The sequence below is a fragment of the Oreochromis niloticus genome, linkage group LG10 (genome assembly GCF_001858045.2).
Source record: "Oreochromis niloticus isolate F11D_XX linkage group LG10, O_niloticus_UMD_NMBU, whole genome shotgun sequence".
In the NCBI taxonomy this organism is placed as follows: domain Eukaryota; kingdom Metazoa; phylum Chordata; class Actinopteri; order Cichliformes; family Cichlidae; genus Oreochromis; species Oreochromis niloticus.
Genome location: NC_031975.2, coordinates 7,781,922 through 7,801,611, shown reverse-complemented (window position 1 = coordinate 7,801,611; position 19,690 = coordinate 7,781,922).

Here is a 19,690-nt window from a genome sequence, read left to right as displayed (position 1 = left end):
ACCATCAGCTTCTGTTTGGTTTCCTTGGTGTCATCAGTCCCCTAGGGAGGTGAGCTATTACAAGCCTTTCATGCTCACTCGTACTGGATACACTGCTGATGCTCCTTGTGCGCATATGGAAGTATGTATGAGTATATGGCAAGAAGTGTACATAACAACTCCTTGCAATTATGGTTTTATTTTTTTTTTCAAAATATTTGTTTATTTTCTCAATGCTTCACTAATTATAGCGATTCTGCAACTTTTGGTATTATATTTTATGTGCACCTGTGAAGCACAGTGTGACTTGGTTTTTCAAAGGCAGTAATGAAACAAAGATTGCTTGCGAATTACTTCCTTACTATGGGTCATTGGAAGAAACACCTTCGGATGCTTGCTGTGAGTATTTTTTTACGTGAAAATGAAAGCAGCACTGCTGCTAACTCTGTTGTCCATTAATTCCTTATCTGTACATGATTTACAAATCATTTATCCTTGGTTTGAATTTAATTGACCCGGCTAACCTCAGGATGCACCCGTTTCTGGGTGTGTGTCATGCTTCTGTCTGTGTGAGTGTGGGTAAAGGAGATAGACAGACTGTGTCAGGCTATAGGAAGAGCATCCTTCGGGGAGGAAGACTCACATGCCAGAGGTCAAACCAGTGTCAAGTGGGGAGTGAGGCCAGCTGAGCTGCCTTGGCCCGTGCATTGTGCTCATCAATGCAGCTGCTGTCAGTTATCAAGAGCGTGCGCCGGGGGTGGGGGTGCAGCCTGCTTTGATAGAGAGAAGCGTGCTTGTGTGTAAGTCTAAGGGGGAAGCGGACGGAGGATTGTTGGAGCTTGAGGGCATATGGACCTACAGGACCAAAAGATCTCTTTTCCATGCAACACATGGCAAGTCTCTCACAAGCAGGTCACCTGCCCCACATCTCAAGGCTGCTCGGGAAAAATGGTTTGTGTGTGTGTTTTCCACTATTATTTTGCTCTTATGTTTGTAAAGGTGCAAGGTTATCAAAAACTGCCCTTGCACTTATCATGTGAAATTGTACAATTATAAATAAAATAGTTAAAATAGCTTAAAAATAGGCCAAAGAAGCAGATTAAAGCTATGTTTAATCTAAAGTTTACAGAAACATTTCTAAATGTGACAGGAGTCTGGTTCAGCCATGAAGATGCAGGGATGTACAGTTTTAAATATAACTCATCAAAAGCACATTTTAAAGGATGAACACAATTTTGAAAACAACGCTGTTGTCATTCCCACTGTTTGCTCACTGGCTATTATTATCTCGAACATGGCTGCTGTGATCTCAGTCTGGGGTGATATGTTTCAGGCTGCAGTGTAGGCTTGATTGCCAGACCTAGCAGCCCTGGGAAAGATATAATCAGTCCTGCTGAAGTAGGGTCACAACTCTTGCTGGAATGGTTTCACTGGCCTATAGCAGCTTATCACCTGCTCGCACCCTGCTCAGTCAAACTGCTGAATACTAACAAGAAGGATGGGGGAGCCCACTGTATGAATCGATCTACTCTCACACACATACATGTCCTGCTAAGAGGTCACCAAGGCAGGGTAATATGTACACTGTCAAGTCAATAGGCAAATATTAGCTAAACAGCTTAACAGAGAGTGAGAGAACACAGACACCACATGCATGAAAGGATGGATGCATGCATGCATCAGACATCCCAGTCTGCTTCCCATGGTGCATCTGTCAGTCTCTGATCTCTGAGTTGTATGCAAGCAGGGGACTCGTATACGCTGCATTAGAATAAGACAGAACTGCAGGAGTGCCTTAGACAGACTGTGCCCTGATGCAGCCGCCCACCCTTGTCTTTTCAGCTGGGCTTTCTCATACTCACCCCTTTCATTTCAGTAGCTCTGTGGGACTGGGCTTGTCCCAATACACTAAACAGATGGGCATCTCACAAAGGCCCGTGCTTCTCAGCAAACTGGTGTCCTACATGGCTGATTACACCTAAATACCAAACCCAGAATTGATACAGTGGTTCATGGTCACATTATGCAATGGGTTTAGAGGGCAGCCAAAAAAAAAAAAAAAAAAAAATGGGTTGAAGCCTGTGTCTGTTATTCAGATTTCATAAATACTCCTACTGGTACATTAGAAGATGTAGAAATGAAGAAATGAAAAGCTGGGGCATGCTAAGAGGCATAAAAGATGTTATGGGAAAAAATGAAAATAAAATAATAATAACAATGATGATGTTGGTTCAATTTAACAATTTAACAAACATTTTTCATTTTACAACTGGACAGATTTTGAGAATTTGGGGATTTCACGATTCAGATTTCATCATGTTTCAATTTGGACGACAATTCTAAATAAGTATCACTTGGACTGAGGCTCACTTGAAGTCGGCAGTGAAGCTAAAACTCTACCAAGCTGCATTCTCTTGTCCCAGACTCATACAAGATGGATAGAGAAGTGATAACTGTATAAATGCAATAATATGTATAAATAATAATATATAAAATAAAATGATCAATACACAGCTGACAAGCATCTGTGGTGGTATGAAGTAGAAATGCATGAGTAATTTTATCAGTAAAGGAGCGATTATTACAATTTTTCAATGCATATAGATTTGAGCGATTATATCATTTTCACAGAAGGCCTTACTTATTTTAGCAAGACCATTATAAACCACATTCTGCAAATATGAAAACAACATGTCTTCATGAGAAATGATACTGGCATGTGTGCTTGCATAAAAAATACAGCTTAAACAACAACAAACATGCCCCTGTTTAAACTTTTTGAACCATGCTGCTGGCATAAACTGTGAGCTGGATTTATAAAACTATAAACCGAAGTGCAAAATAAACACACTGTGAGTGTCTGAGAGCATTTGTTTCCCAGATATCCAGCATTTTCCCTTCTTTATTTTACCAGCCTTCGCTATGATAGGAGCGTTGTCAGTCTGTGGGTGCTTGTGTACATCCAACTGTTCAGATTTTCATCTGATGTTGTATATGCGTATATACGATAGAGAGAAACACAAAGGGGAGAATGAGTCACTGCCTGTAGCCAGACCATCAACATAGAAAAAAAAAAAAATCTGGGCTTCTTATCAGCAGCTGTGTCCTTTCCTTCCTCTCAGACTGCCCTCCCATCCATGTCTGGCCTCCCAGATATGCTAATCGCTACGTAAGAATATCCTGTTGGATAATTACCATACATTACCCTGTGCTCATCTCGGGATTAATTCTTCACGTGTATAATCGCATTTGGGCTTCTTTTGCAGCCCAGTGTTAAAGGTGAACTGTGGGTAAATACAATTTACACTTGTCGGACAGTATTGTTTGGAATGTGTTAGCAGCTCTTACCTTCAGGATAGTGTCTGCAGACCGAGATGGCTGAATGAAGAGGATTATCTCTTCAGTCATAAAATGTCTAGGCTGGTGCATCTTAGAGAGTCATAATACCACCACCCAAGGCTGTCTTCAGTGGTGGATTTCCCTGCATTATCTTTTGTGTTTTGATGGTTTTATATTCATTTGTATATTAATATCTTTGTATTGATCTCTTCTAGCGCGGCGGCACAAAATCTCCTAATTACAGCGCGACTTAAGCTTTCTTCGATAATTTCTGTTTCAGGAGTCGACATTCAACTTCACAAGGTAGAGTTACAAAAAGCAGAAAAATCACAGACTACATGACTTACATAAAAAGAGAGTTATAGGTTAAGACTAACAGATATTTCAGGAAACCTTTTACAGATGGTATGTTATGCCAATAAGTAAGTTTTTTCATTGTATTGCCATTGAAAAGTTTTAATGACACACAAATTAAAATAGTAAATGGCAATTTGATTCAGCATAATAGCCACAAATTGGAACAGAAAGTCTATAGTAACAGTCAATATGCAGTTCTTTAAACTCTTATTGTTAAATGATATTTATGTAATTAAACATGTATTATGTTAGCCATAATTATGTAGCACATTAATAAGAACATGGTAATATAACAACTTACACCATGTTATCACACTGATCAAGGTGAGTATCAGTGCATCCAGGGTAGAAATAAATGAGTAGCTCATAGCAAAATACTGTTTCCCGTGACAGGAATGGGATTGTGATGCTATGTACACTGCATACATACATCATGTTATCAGTGTAATTGTAGAAATGCATTTGTTTATTATCATTAATGTTAAACTTTAATAATCTGTCAAGTCAATTGATTATCTCTCAGATTTGCTTTTCTCTGCTGTCTGCAGTATTGGTTAACTTATATCAGTTTCATTCCTTTTAATCTGATAAACACCCCCATGAGGAGTCATGAGACATTAGTAAATCAAATTGGTAGGATAAAACATTACATGTTTGATGACAAGTGTGTCTGTCATGTTGCCATAGCAATACTTTGCCTCTCCTCTACAGTGTAATAGAGGACAAAACTGAGTATTATTACTGTTGTTACTCTAGAGCTAATCCCTAAAACAAAGTAGATGAATGGAAAGTATTGGATTTAGTTCAGAAATTAAATTGAAACAGGCAGGGGTTTAACAACTTCAATAACAAATATATTATCCAAATTTGTCGGTGTACATTTATGTTGTAACAGTTTACCATTTTCTTATTAATGCATTACACTTTTATATCAAATCAAAATCATGTTTATAGAGATATCTTAGTGCTGAGATTTTTATTTAGTAATTTCTATATGTTTAAAATACTTTTGATGACATCATTACAAAAGTTTTTATGATATTTAAGAGCACTTATCAAATCATATAAACAATTGAATTATAGCAGTGAAAACGTGTCTGCTTGGCAGGCTAATCAATGTATTCCAGTCACCCCCTCCTCGATTTTTATATCTCATTTAAATATATTGAGTGGGCCATCTGTACACCATTTATCTACATCAAAAAGCCGTTAGAATTGCTTTTCCCTCCTCCTGGTCCTGCCTCTAGTTGAGTTGACACTTACAAATCAATTCAGACGTACATATGTTATAGCATCCATACATCCAAAATGAGAGATAGATAGATAGATAGATAGATAGATAGATAGATAGATAGATAGATAGATAGATAGATAGATAGATAGATAGATAGATAGATAGATAGATAGTGTTCCTTCAAATCTTTTAGTTCTGCAACAGGCTGTTTAGATGTCTGCTTTATAGTCAGGGTGCTTCATACGTGGACACAGGAAGCTATTTTAATTTGAGCTTCTTGAGAAATGATGCCTTCGTCTCTGTCTGCAGACCTTACAGCAAAGCTCTGCTGAGGCGGTTGTGCACATGGCCCATGTGAACAAACCATAAAAGCACTATTACAAGAGTAATGACCAAATTTAACAGTTTGCCTGAGCACACCTGGGTTCCAGCCAAGGACTGTATATTTCCTCTGACAGACCCAACATCGGCGCAGAATGCAGCCAACCAGAACGTAACTGCAAGGTCAATATCCCTAGAGAGAGAGAGAGGAGTAGTTTAAAGATTTTGTGCATTTGTGGGTTCATGTTTGTGGCTGCATAAAGGCCACACAGCAGAGAAGGACAATTAACAGAGATCTCTGTTAAGTCTTACAAAATTGGAATGAGAGTACACAGCAGTGTGAGTGCATGTCTGATAAAGGACTTTTTATCAATTGATCACGCGTGGTGTGTGATGTTTCTCTTTACTACACTTGCATATTATCATGCAAAAAATATGAGGAGAAGTAGAAGAGCTTACAAATCAAATCAACTGAGTGACATATACCTTCAAGTGCTGCAACGTTAGTGTGCTGCTTTGTTTTCCCCATCTCTTGGGTTTTCACTTAGCATCAAGGTCACAAAAAAGACCCCTCTTCAATTTAGTTAACTAGTCACATCATGAGGGGATAAGGAATACTCACTATAATACCAAACAGCAATGGTAACACTAGTATAATATAATAGCTTAGATATATTACATATATATTATCTATATATTACACAACTTATAGCAGAGTTGTTCATGCTCTGGCCTGCCCGAGTGCCAGAGGGACAGTGGGTGGTTAGATTCAGGACAATGCATGGAGAAAAGTGCTAATGGACTGACCGAGTGGAACAGCTGATCACAGCTCAGAGTTCACAGCCCAGTGCATCATCCCTCTTGACTAATGCTGATAATAAAATACAGTACAGCTGAATGCAGGACTTGGATCTATTGCTCCCTCCCAGCCCGACCAGCCTGAAATAACACAGAGTTGGCATCTAATTTTGTCAATTCAAATTGCTGGATGCCGAGCCTGACAGAAGACTGCCAATCCCCTTTTACACATAATTTAATCCTTTTGCAGACTGAATAATGTGTAATATGTATAATATTTGCATTATTGAAAATGTATTAATAAAACTGGAGGAGCTGTTAGTGTGTGTATTTAATCATTTCCTCACTGTTTTGGTCAGTTTTTGAAACATTGTCCCAATCTACTCATTTGCTTAAGGTTTCATAACTCCACAGTTATTCATTAATATTTTACTACAGATTACAGCTGAGTATGAGACTACTTCACTTGCTTGAGTGTTTTGTGACCATGCCAACTGTTTGTCCAAACAGCCTCATCAATGCAGATGTTACATATGCTATGTCAATAAAGCTATTTGCAGGTGATTGATCAGTCAAAACCTTTCGGTTCCCATGAGGAATGAGTGAGAATTAAAGAGAGTGACAGGAAGAAGGTGTGAGAATCACTGATTCTTCACATCTGACCTCAGTTAATAACACAGGACCTGTGGTGTACGGTGCCTTGGCGCAGTACGCCCATTGGTTCTACTCTCTGGAGAGAATGAGAGATAAAAGAAGCATGACACTGTACCCCAACCACAATCAGTAATTGTCAGAGATCAGCATCAAATTCACCGCAAAGAAAAGGAAGGGGCACATATAAAGCGCCTTGAGGCGACTTTTGTTGTGATTTGGCGCTATATAAATAAAATTGAATTGAATTGAATTGAATTGAACTGTAGGGAAACCTCTTTCTGAATTTTACAGACCTGATATGGTAGATTTAGTCTTTGGCATTTTTCCAAAGAGCAGCAGTACTTTGTGTTCATGCTGAAACACTGAATGTAATCAAGCAGCCCACTGATTTCCTGCACCATAAAGCTTTGGGGTATCCTGACCATGAGAGAAAAGACAGATGTCAGCTAAACAAAGCTTTTTTTCTTTCTTTTTTTTTTAAAGAATAAGATCAATGACCATCTCAATGTTGTAGAGATACAATCAATTCTGTGTGGCTCTTAGCCCCTCAGTGAAGATGAAGCAACAATAACAGAACATGGTCATTTCAGGGTCAGGGGAAATTTTGAAAGAAAACCTTTAGTTAAGGTGTTAGTGTTGGATTCTGAGTTTTGTGTAGTTTATCGATTATTTTCTTCCTTCATGTCTCCAAGAACTCTTTCACACAGAAATGAGGCATACGGACTAAGAAAGCCCCCCCTTTTTCAACATTTCTCTGATTGGTGTTCAAGAATAAACCCCATTAATTTAGGAACACTGTGTGGATGAAGCTCTACATCAAATTGATTGATGCTGCATAAAGAATTAAAGAGGAAAATACCTTAATACAAATGACGTATAAGAAAAGAAAAGTAAAAGAAAAAGAAACAGTGCATTTCATGGTTATCTAAATTCGGTGGCTTTTATATGTTAGAAGATTTCCATTTTTATTAATCTCCTAAAATAATTATTAATTCTATTTCTCACCTAAAGGATTAGACTGCTTTATTCCACTACATCTGTTGTTTACCTCCTCCTTGATACACTTCTTCATGCATGCAACCAAAAACTAAGAAGCCTCTCTTTTTGAACCCTATAATCCGTGATTGGCATGAAATGATTCTCTAAAGTGTTAATGTAATCTGAACAGAGCTTCAAAAGTTTTTCTTGCAGCGTTCTTCCAGATTCCAGCTTTCCCCCCCAGATGCATACAGTAATACAAATTATGTGGCTATACAGTCAGGTTTTGCTTTGTGATGCAAATATGACAGGCAGTGTAGATCATACAGGTTCTGTCTTTTAACCTTTACCTCCAAATCAGAGCCCATGGACTTGTCCGGTCCAGTATCGGATACGATAAATGTGTGAACAGATGAAATGTTGTTGGAAGGAAAAATCAATTTTCCATCTGTGGCCGACACCCTGGAAAGTGCTAGCCGATATCATCCTGTAACTGCTTTTTTGTACCCCAGAAATAAAGATGTTTGACAGCGTAGCATGCTGTGGTCAAACACGCAGACAAGCCTTTTACACCAAAGAGTGTTACAAAGTCAAACACCCTGCCTGCACCTCGTAGCCTTCACCATTATTTCCTGGAAGGTTTTTCCACCTATAATGTGCCAGCAACAGGTGGGTCAGGAAGCATTAGCATTTTGGGATGTCATTCTGTCCCATTCACAGGTTACAGTATATAAAGGGTGCGGGGAGGGTATTGTTTTTCTCTCTCTGAAATATTCACATGGAAGTCAGCTGGATGTTTAGAGGTCACTGTGATCTCATAAAACAAGTCTTTGAACATAACTCGATTTTAAAAAAAAATTACAGAGATATGATGGGATAAAATAAGTATAACCATTTTATATCAAAAAGGTTAAGTTGTTTTCTTTCCCTTCTGCCTAAGAGGAAATGTTCTCGGCAGAAAATGTTCCGTCTGAGGCAGAAGGCAAAGAAAAGGAACACAGACATGCAAAGAAAGCTCTTAAAACATGTGGTTATCCAAACCAGGCCTTCATGAAATCAGCAAAGATACACAGGAAAAAAGGTCGGACAATAACTAGGGAGAAACAGAATGACAAACTGAAAAACCATTTCACATTTTAAGGGGAAATAAACAGGCTTTGCCATTGTGTAAGAATGTATTGCCAAGAACGATTGTTGCAACAAAGAAATAATCACCTAAATACAAATTTCCCTCGTTTTTGTGCTGGGTTCATAAAATGAATCTGGACAGAGTCGGATGTAAATTACAATTGGACGGTTTGCTCCAGTTCCCTTTAAATGACCCGACGGGGCAGAAAATGAAGACTTGTGTTCTACAAATATTGATTGTTTGCATTATGTAGTATAGCGCTCTAATTCCAGTTGCATTTTAAAACCGCTCCGACACCTTCAAATGCACAGGTTGTTTTCTCAAGTGGTGGTAAGCACTGACTTCAAGTAGAGAATAAATCAACCTGTGGAGGATGTAGAACATTAATGAGCTGAGGGACTTGGAACAGAAAGATGGAAAATGAGAACTGGGACCATCTGTCAGTACTTGTGATGAATGGAAATGGACCTTTCTTCTCCATCCACACTGCTCTAGTGTTCACCACTACCTCGGATGACATTTTTCTCATCAGTTGTGTTTTGTACATTTGTTGCAAATGACTCCATCAGACATCGCTAGCAGCTGTCGGTCAGACAAAGGCGTTGCTTGATGTCTTACAGACAGGTGAGTGACAAGGAAGAGAAAACCAACCGAACGCAGCAGTCAGAAAGAAAGGAGAAGAGAAAAAACTAAAGGATGAGAACATGAACTCTCTGGGGAGGAGCCATATCGGTTAGTCTGAGCCTAATTCTTGTCAGAATGTATACGCTATCTCCACGAAAGAGGCCAACAGAAGGCTGATAAAATTCAAGTGGAACTGAAGTTGTACAAATGAACAGATATAACTCCAGGGAAGGAAGAAGGTAATAGGCTGATACTGTGACTTTCTTCAAAGGATGAAACAGATTCTGGCCATTTTTCACTTACACTTGTAGAAAGAAACATGTAGCAAGGCTGGATGTACACTGCGTTATAAAACAGTAGAAAAACAAAGCAGATGTTTGCAATTTTCAAATAAGATCCCTTCCTGTTTCTACCTACATATGCAATCAAAGGAAATGTATCAGTTAAGTGGATCTGTGGAGTTTTTAAATCATCTAAGGGATAACATAGTGTCTGTAGTTTTGTAAAAGATGTTGAAGAAGCTTAGCAATATTTAATAAACAATATGTTTTTTAGTTAATTTTTTCATTTAACAAAACCACAAGAGAAATATTCACTGAGAGTAAAAACATAAATAATGTGTTTAAGTTTTCATCAGTTCAAGTGTGCCACATATTCTCATATACTTTCAAACATACTTGTAACCTTTTTCTAAGATGGTTTAAATCCTTTGCCAGAGCCAGTGACAAAGTCATTTTCTCTTTTGGTAGATAATATATAAAAAGAAATTCAACTTTTCACAAAAGTTTTAGATTAACTGGTAGGAGCAATCCGCAGAATCAAATATTTGTATAATTATGTCCTGATCATCAGTCATGTCTCCACATTATCTAGTTTCCATTACTTATCAGAGTGTTAGAAGTGAAAAGAACTAAATCTAAAGGATTAAAGTCAGATGGAGGAAAAAAGGCAAGAAGTTGAGTGGAGGAGCACTCGGTTGTCACTCAGTGGCAGGTGACAAAGTAGAGCAGATGGTGGTACTGGGGGTCTGTGTCGAGTGAATAATGTGCTCTTGAGCCTGGGGAAGTAATGTCTAAATTAATATGATTTGTCCACCTTTGATATTTAAGAGGATTATACCTTATGTTCAAACACACAGTTGTGAAAGACCTCATATGAAAAGTGACACAGGGCAGAATAGAATTAGAGGCTCCTGAAAGACTTCTTCATTCATTGTTAACTTGTAGCCTAATCCTTATTAGGATGTACAGGTCTGAGGGAGCTGGCCGTGGCTGTGGGGGACATGTGCCCCTATTGTGTGTCTGATGGTTAATTGTGCCGTCATGGCAGGAGGAGGGGAGAGCAAATGGGAAGAGAATAAGGGATCAAGAAATGTATAAAGGCCCCCTGCCTGTTATGGGTGTTACTCGGGCTTACTGAGCTCTGATTCTCTGTGGCTTGCTGTATGAAGTGCAGAGCGCAGTCAGCGTGTCTCCCAGCAGGCTCACATAAGGTATATCACATATGTGATCATGCAGAAAACTGCAAATGACATGGAGAAAAAGGAGAAAGTGCTGTTGGAACACTACATTCATCATCACAAAAAACAGATTTAAGTTTTATAAACTGTTATTATTTGGTTTCAGGCCTTTTCTCAATAGATCAGTTTGAACAACTGGCTTAATTTGCATAAATGAGATTCAGCTACTTTGAATATAGTAAATGAAGACTGTGCTTGTACAACCCTAATTACAAAAATGTAAACTGTAAATAAAAACACAATGAAATGATTTGCAAATATGAACAAAACAATATGTTATTCACAGTAGAACAGGGTAAACACATTTTAAATCTAAATTGAAGAAATTGTATAATTTTAAGAATTTTTTGTTTGAAACAGATGGGATGGGAACAACAAAAGGCTCAAAAAGTAAGTGGCATTTAAAAAGATACAAGTGCAGGGACATTTTGCAACCAGTTAGGTGAATTGGCAGCTGGTCAGTAACATAACTGGGTATAAAAAGAGCATCTTAGTGAGCTTCCCAAAAGTAAAGATGGACAGAGGCTGCATGATATCATCAAAAGATTCTAAGAACACCAGAAAAGACACCACCAATGCTGAAAAGGATATAGAGATTTTAGAGGAACATGCAGATGACGTCTTTCTCAGGGAAGAATATGCTAAACTGCATGCTCAGCTCTGTGAGGGTTAATGCTGCAGTATGCAGTTTAGCATACTTTGTAACGGGCTTCTAGTATGAAGCCACAGAGACTGTGTGCTGAAAAATATGACAAAGAAGGCCGAATGGTAAAATGGTAGTCTGTTTTAATGTTTGAAATTGGGCTTGTAATTTATTGTATGTATCCCTACATTTGCAAAAGTAGTAAACCCAACAGCCTTAAATAATTTGTGTGCATGTGGGAAACTTATTGAAAAAGTACTTTTCAGAGTTTTTGGTTATTTTATATCAAGTGTTCAACAACTCCACAAAACTTTTTTAGCTGCTGAAAAGGTGAACCACTGTGATGAATTTCTCTCTCACTGTTCAATGCATGCATTTATCTTTTGGTCTAATATAATGTTGTCCAAACGAGAGCACTGCCTTTGTTCAGCACTCTCAGATAAAAAAGTTGGGTAACATGAATGTTTAATGTTATTTGTATTCATCAGGGTCTGCAGCTTTCCTCTACTAGCCCCACTTCCCCAAAACACCATCATCACCACCATGTCCTTCTGTCTCATGCCACAGTGTGCTGGTTTCACTTTGGTATACTCACAGAAACATTCAGGCAATACTATCATGCAAATAAGGCGGGCTCATTTCAAGTGCCTTTGGGAGAGCAGTGGCTGATGAAAGATGTTCAGTAATCAGTTGTGAAGGCAATGTGGTTTCCATTCACATTGAAGCGTGTGGGAATCATGTTTAGAACTCAAAGGTCAGCATCAGCAATAATGCTACAATCACACTGTGACAGTGGATGGACACTGTGGCACAAGTGAAATTATTGCAACTGTGTGCAATGAACTTGCAATCTTGTTGCCTTTGAAATGCTTCTTTGGTGTGTCATGACAGCAATAAAATGTCAACAAGACAGGGAAAGTCAACTATCAGTCTGTAATTAGATGAGGTCAAGCTGGACATTACATTTGTTCTGTTTTTGATAATACAGAGATTAACTGTGACAAATTGGTAAATCTGTTGCCATCTACAAACACAAGAATTCATGTTTAACAGAAATCTACATTTACATCTAGAGTCCAGCCAGAATCTTGTAGATTTGAAACAGAAATTCACTTATTCATCCAGAAATAGTGACGTGGTTGTTATAGGATCACAATTTTGGTGCAGAATGCTTTTATATGGTGCTTTTATATTGGAATATAAACAGTATACAACCAGTTGGTTTGGAGAGTCCCCTACTGCACAGAGGGCACCTGTGCTGTCTTCTTGCAATCACAAATTGTCACCCAGTAGTTGAGGATTTTGAACAGTCAACCTCTGAATGACCAGTTTCATCCCGCAACTACTTCCATTTAATCCCAAATTTTTCCCTGCAAAATAAGTCCATGCATTTTACTCCTTAGCCTTCCCATACACACAATATGTTTAATTTTGTAAATGTAATAGCAGGTTAAAATGGTAACAATTGTTGCCAGTGGGATTAAATGGGTTAAAATCATTCTTCAATAGCGAAATAATTAAACACAACCACCTATTTTTCCAAGTCAGAAAGAGGGTGCTGTCTTATTTTTATTTATTTTTTAACAGCCATGAGTCATCTACCAATCAAAAGGTCAGTAGTTTTCTGGTTCCCCTACTTTACATGTCAAAGTGTCCTTTGCCAAGATACTGAATCCTGAGTTACTCCTCATGCATTCATTGGAGTGTGAATGTTAGGCAAGATGCTTCGGCATAGAAAAAGCACTAATGCGAATGGGTGAATGAGCCTTGTAGTAAGAAAGTACTTTAAGTGTTCAAATAGATTAGAAAAGTGCTATATAAGTACCAGTCCATTTACCATTTACTCTAGTGTGCCGTGAGAACTGTGAGTTATATGCAGAGCTGTTGTAGAAAATCCACCCTGAAGGCTAATTTCATGTGTTAATGATTACCAGAGCACATCATTCTATAAAAAATATTTTATATACTTTTTTTCTGTTTAAAGGAACAATCATAAATTCTGTCTTAATACTCTTTTGCTCTTTTTCCGTCTTTAACAAAAGCAAAAATTTCAGGATTGATGGAAGACAGTAGTTTATATGGGTAATGATACACAATCAGAATGATTTGGAAAAGTGTCTACAAGTCCTATCCATCCATCCATCCATCCATCCATCCATCCATCCATCCATCCATTTTCACTGAATACACCCTCTTGGTTATTTTTACTGCTGCCATTTACAATCAAACTATATTTATGAACTGATATACTTCAGGCTTGTCATCATGTTTATTTTTCCACTAAATGAAGCAAAGCCAGGATGGCCGACTAAGTGCTCTATAAGCCACACAAGAGGAGAAGACATAATTTGCAAACTTGCTGTCTGAATTTTAACACCCGAATAATTGGAAAGGTGTGTAGTTTGCAGAGAGTACATTATGTATCAGCCAGCCTGTAGAGAAAATGTGTACAAACATTAACACATCGTCATTTAAGTAAAGCAAAGGTTGATGATATAACGCTGATTTTCTTTCTTGGAAAATTAAAGAATCAAGAATATTTCCTCAAGGTAAATTAGATTAAAATAGCAACGTCTGACCTTTTTCAAAGAGCATTCAAGTGACACTTTAACCATTAAATTACTTTAAAAATTACCTTTTGTAAAACTGTAGACAACACACTTACAATGTTGCAGCTTTTGTTCACTTGATTGTCTACAGCTTTTGTCAAGAGTGAAATATTTGTCCTCGTTTTTGTTTACACTCGCAAAATTGGAGGCATCTTATGCTTTGAGGGTGAAATTTACTGTAGTTGAGCAACAATTCAACCACAGCTATTGTGCAACAACCATTACAAGTTATAATTAGAGACACTGTTGTTGTTCCCATTTAATATAGTTTATGTCTAAAAAAAATAAATGGCATAATTATGGTGGTTAGAGCAAATTATGACACTTTTGGTTGTGGGTAAACATTCTGTAAACTGCCATTAGAGGTGAGGAGGCTTTCTGTGCACTATAAAAAAAAAAAGCACAGAGAGCAGGTGGAGAGGCAACAAGGCTTAGGCCCCACAATCTGCCATAATAACCCTTCCATTTACTGCTCCAACACCTCCTGTCTCCAATTCCTTTGTGTGATTGAAGTACTTTGACAGTTACAGCATTTAGTTGGTCTTCTTACCTTCTTCTCAACAAATTATTGTTATTTGAACTTTCCTGTATATTAATGCTTTTATAACTATTTACCCTAAATTGTGACATAAAATATATATGCCAGCACCAGCTTTTAAATGTTTGTTCTCCTTTTATTCAGTAATAGATGAATTGCTTCTTAATTAATAAGAGCTTCAACTAAGAGCTTTTCAAAAAGTCTCATGGTTATTTTTTTGTGGTCACTCTGTTTAGGTATGCTCTAATTAAAAGACAATCAAAGTGGTCCTGTTATCAGCTGATTAGCATTTTCACTAAACACTGTAGTCATTATGAGACTGCAGTACAGGGCTTGTTGAGGTTGTGAACTGTTGCTGGACCTCTGATGTAGTGCCCTTCATTACTCTGTTAATGTTTCTCTGGTTTGATAATGATCCACTTATGTCTGCCACAGAAGCTCTTCTTCTTAATCATTATATGAATAAATGAATGTACATGTAGTGCATTGACTAGTTCAAATGTAATAAAGATGTTTTAGTACTATAAGAGGGATAATCAGTCAATATATCAATCAATCATAATCTCTCTCTCTCTCTCTCTCTCTCTCTCTCTCTCAATATATATATATATATATATATATATATATATATGTATGTATATATATATATATGTATGTATATATATAATTTTAGTATATGACAATACAATTTTCATATATATTTTCATATATTTTCATATACTAAAATTATATACAGTTATATACAGAAATTCTCTGTGATATCCTTACTACGTATAATGCATCATGTTTTTATTTGTTTTGCTGAATGGATTGATTCAGCTATAATCCTGACTGGATAGCTTAATGTTAGTGTTCTCTGTCTAATGACTTGTCATGACAGGTGAAAAATGCCCCCCAGGTCTCAAAAACAAGACTGCACAATAAAAAAGAAAGAAAGAAAGAAAAATATCTCTTTCCCTTTTTGTTGTTGTTTTTTGTTGTTTTTTCCACAGTAGATACAGTAGTCATGATGACTTCCTGTAGCGCTGGAATAGTCCCACAGCGGGGTTTTTCAAAAGATTTGGATGCGTTACCACATTACAATAATATTCATTGGAAGATATGTAATAACTATTAGTAGGCTAATTATCAAAAGAGTGAATTTTCTTCTTAATTAGGTTATCTTGGAAAGAGCTGTGACAGAGAAGCATGGAAATCTGGGATGCAAAACCAAAAGCTTTGGAGTTCATGCTTTATCATTAGTTCAATACAGTCCATTACCCAAAGGCACAGAACAATGCAATTAACCCTGCAATCATTTATGTAGGCGCTATATGTATGGGCCTCATACTTAATCCCCTCTTAGACAGTTAAGCTCAGGCATCATCAAATGATCCAGCCAGGAATCTATTCTGGCTCATCTTCTACACTCCCATTTCTCTAGTCGTTCTTCTAGTTGAAGTTAATCACCACCACACCAGCTACTGATATATTTTTAAACAAACTGCCTTGATAAATGCATCATTGTTAATGCTGTTTAAATTCACAATTTCAAATCATATGACCAAACAAATATAAAATTATTTATTTTATTTTAGAATTTATAGTGCGTTATATCTCAATATATTCTGTATATGTTGCATTTGTATATATTAGACAAAGATAACCTGAGTAAATACAAAGGTTATCAAAGTTCAAGGTAGTTTTTAAAGGTGGATATCATTTATTAAGAGAAAAAGTTAGCCAAACAAATTTGCCCCTGTGTGAAAAGTGTGAAAACATAATAGAGGTTATATAATTTTCTATACATACATTTACAGTGCAGGCTAGTAAGAGACAGCTACCCTCAACTGCTACTATGTCACATACACTTGTTCAAATGTTTGTTAGCGTAAATATCTAATCAGCCAATCACATGACACCAGTGCATTTAGAAATGTAGACCTGGTCAGGTAACCACTTGATACAACCAAAATATGCAGAAAAGCATCTCTAAATTCACAACATCAAACCTTGAAGCAGATGGGCTGCAGCAGCAGAAGACCCCACTGGGTACCACTCCTGTCAACTAAGAACAGGAAACTGGAGAGAGGAAGACCAGAAAATCATTGCCTGGTCTGATGAGTCTTAGTTTCTGCAACATTCAGATTCTGATGGAGTTTGATGTTAAAAAAAAAAGAAAAAAAAAGATGAAAGCATGGATCTATCCTGCCTTGTGTCAATGGTTCAGGCTGCAGCTGGTGGTGTAATGGTATGGGAGATTATTTTGTTGCATGCTTTGGGCCTCTTTTTATTAAAACTGAGCATCATTTTAAGGTATTGTTGCTAACCGTGTTCATGCCTTTAGAACCACAGTGTACCCATCTTTTGATGACTGCTTCCAGCAGGATAATGCAAAATTCCACAAAGTTTAGATAATCTCAAACTGGTTTCCTAAACATGACAACAAGTTCACTGTGCCCACATGCCCCTCACAGTCACCAGATCCAGCAGAGCATCTCTGGGAGGTAATGGAACTGAAGATTCATATCATGGATGTGCAGGTGACAAATTTGCTGTAACAGCATGATGCTGTCATGTCAGCATGACCAAAATCTTCTTAATAACAAAGTGGCCAATGAGTGTTTATTAAATGGGAAAAAAGTAAATGGCTAGGAAATTACTTTACCTACTAAGTCAGAAATAACACAGTTCATAAAGAAGTAAAGGAAAATCAATACCTAAAGTTAATTAATATTTAGACATTGCCTCCAAAATAGGCGCTTCAGCCTAACATGCTGACACACTTTACTCTCTTACATGACTGGTCTTCAAATGACTCTGAATTGGCATACAAGGCGTGAAACTGGTGGAGGGTACGAATGAGTATTCACAAATCAAGCCTCTGTTAAGTTCTTCAGGCATTCTGAATGTTCTATTAACCAGATGTCTTGTAACACACATCAAGCATGAGATAACAGCACTTGGCTGATTCGATAGCACAGAGAGTCAGTGTCTGTATAACAGAAACAAAGGAGCTCCGTCATCCTTTGTGAGTTATGTGCAGTATTTTTAATTAAAGACTTTTTGTTAATAAAATCACATTCCTTGAGTGGAAATTTCCTTCCACTCTTATTCATATATTTTCAGCCACAACTGAAACAAAATGACTAAATGATTAATTATAGTATAATTTGAAAATACATTTGCCCCTAAGTGATTAATCACCACTTGTAAAATATAGTCTTGTAGTCCCTCCTGGTTAACATATTAAAGAATGTATTAAATTTTAATGTTTAATTATAAAAACGATCTCAAATGAAATATTTATGACTTTTAATGATTTAAGTGCTGATTTTGATTCAGAGCTACCATTGAAAAACAAAGAGTATACTTCCTCCCTGGTAGTATAAGCATGCCGAAATACTGAGTTAAAATGCAGCTCTGTCAAACAACTATATCTCTTAATACATGGACAGGTAACAGATATTACCAAAGAAAAAGATAGCTGTACAAGTTTTCCAAACTAAGCACTGTTTACTCCCCTTAGTACCTCATTCATCCAAATTAGGTCATATACTGTAAAAGTAAACTTTACCTACCAAAACAAATGGCTGATAATGGATATGCATCATTATTCTGAGCTGATGTGTGAGAAGAAGGAGAAACGGAGGCTAAAATCGATGGAAACTGCACATTCTTCCCCACATGGCAGAAAGGAGACCTATTATGGAAAAATCATGATTTATGTCAACGGCAGGAGGGATATCAGGTTGAGCAAGGGATGGAGGTGTGAGCCAATAATGATAAATGCCTCCAAGCACACCCAACCCCCATACATTCTTCTCAAGTAGAAGGCTCCATACGCTATGACTAGTGGTGATGATCTTCAGCAGCTCTTCGTTTTCCTCTTCTCTCCGTTCCATCACTGCTTTGGCGCTTCTCAGCATTTGCAGCACAAAACTCTCACGCAGTCTTCCATGCTTCCCCTTTATCTCCCTTTTTCTTGTCATCAAGTTCTAGCCCCCCCTCTTTGTTGTTGTCTCTTTCATGTGCTCTGTCTATATGGAGACCAGAGCTGCTGCCCATGATGGATTCAAATGATCCATCGCTTTCGGGAACACAGAGCAAGGCAGTCACCTTTAAGCTGTGACTGAGCAATCTGTCTCTGTCAGACATCTCCTGTACATGCAACACGGCCAGACAGTGAGCAAGTAGAAGACAGGCAATGAATAAGAGGAATGTCCAGGATGGCGTATGGTAAGAGATCAAATATAAAGAAAGAAAGATTCAGTGGAGCTAGCTGAATTAATACTGGGTTTAGCATCAGCTATCAAAGACAGCCTTGTTCATAACAGAAACACATTGAGCTGGTTATCAAAGAGAATTAGCAACAAATTAAGATTTGTTAACACACACCATCAATTACGATAGTGCATTACATTGTAAACCTTTTACAGGAGTTATTTAACATATATTAAGAAAATACTGCTCAGTTATTACCCAGCTTAGTTGACCCATGTTTGCCTATTCTTTGTATTTCTGCTTCCTCCAACAGTCCAAAGCTGGTCAGGAAAGCCAATAGCTTGTTTGACTGACTGACTATAGTGTGAGTGAGCGATTGTCGATCTGTGTTTCCATTGTGAGTGACCCAAACACACACACACACACCATCCAACACCACCCACTAGACCCACTTCTATCAAAGTCAGACCCACCTCCCGCCCTTCTGCTCCCAGACCCTCATTACTAGAGGCACTCTATAGGAATAAGCAGGTAAAGTCAAATCAGCAAGTGTCTCTTGTAGCATTGTACGACCTCTTTCACAGCACTGAAGCAGAAGGGCTTGAGGCGCCTAGTATGTAATTGATGGAGACAGATAGCAGTCAGATGTGATTAGTTCAGGGTTGGTCAGCAGTCTAAGAAGACAAGAAAACCGAGAAGTGCAAGTGCAGCAGCGAAAAGAGTCCAGCAGTTTGGACATGAGGCACACAGTCTATTACATACAGG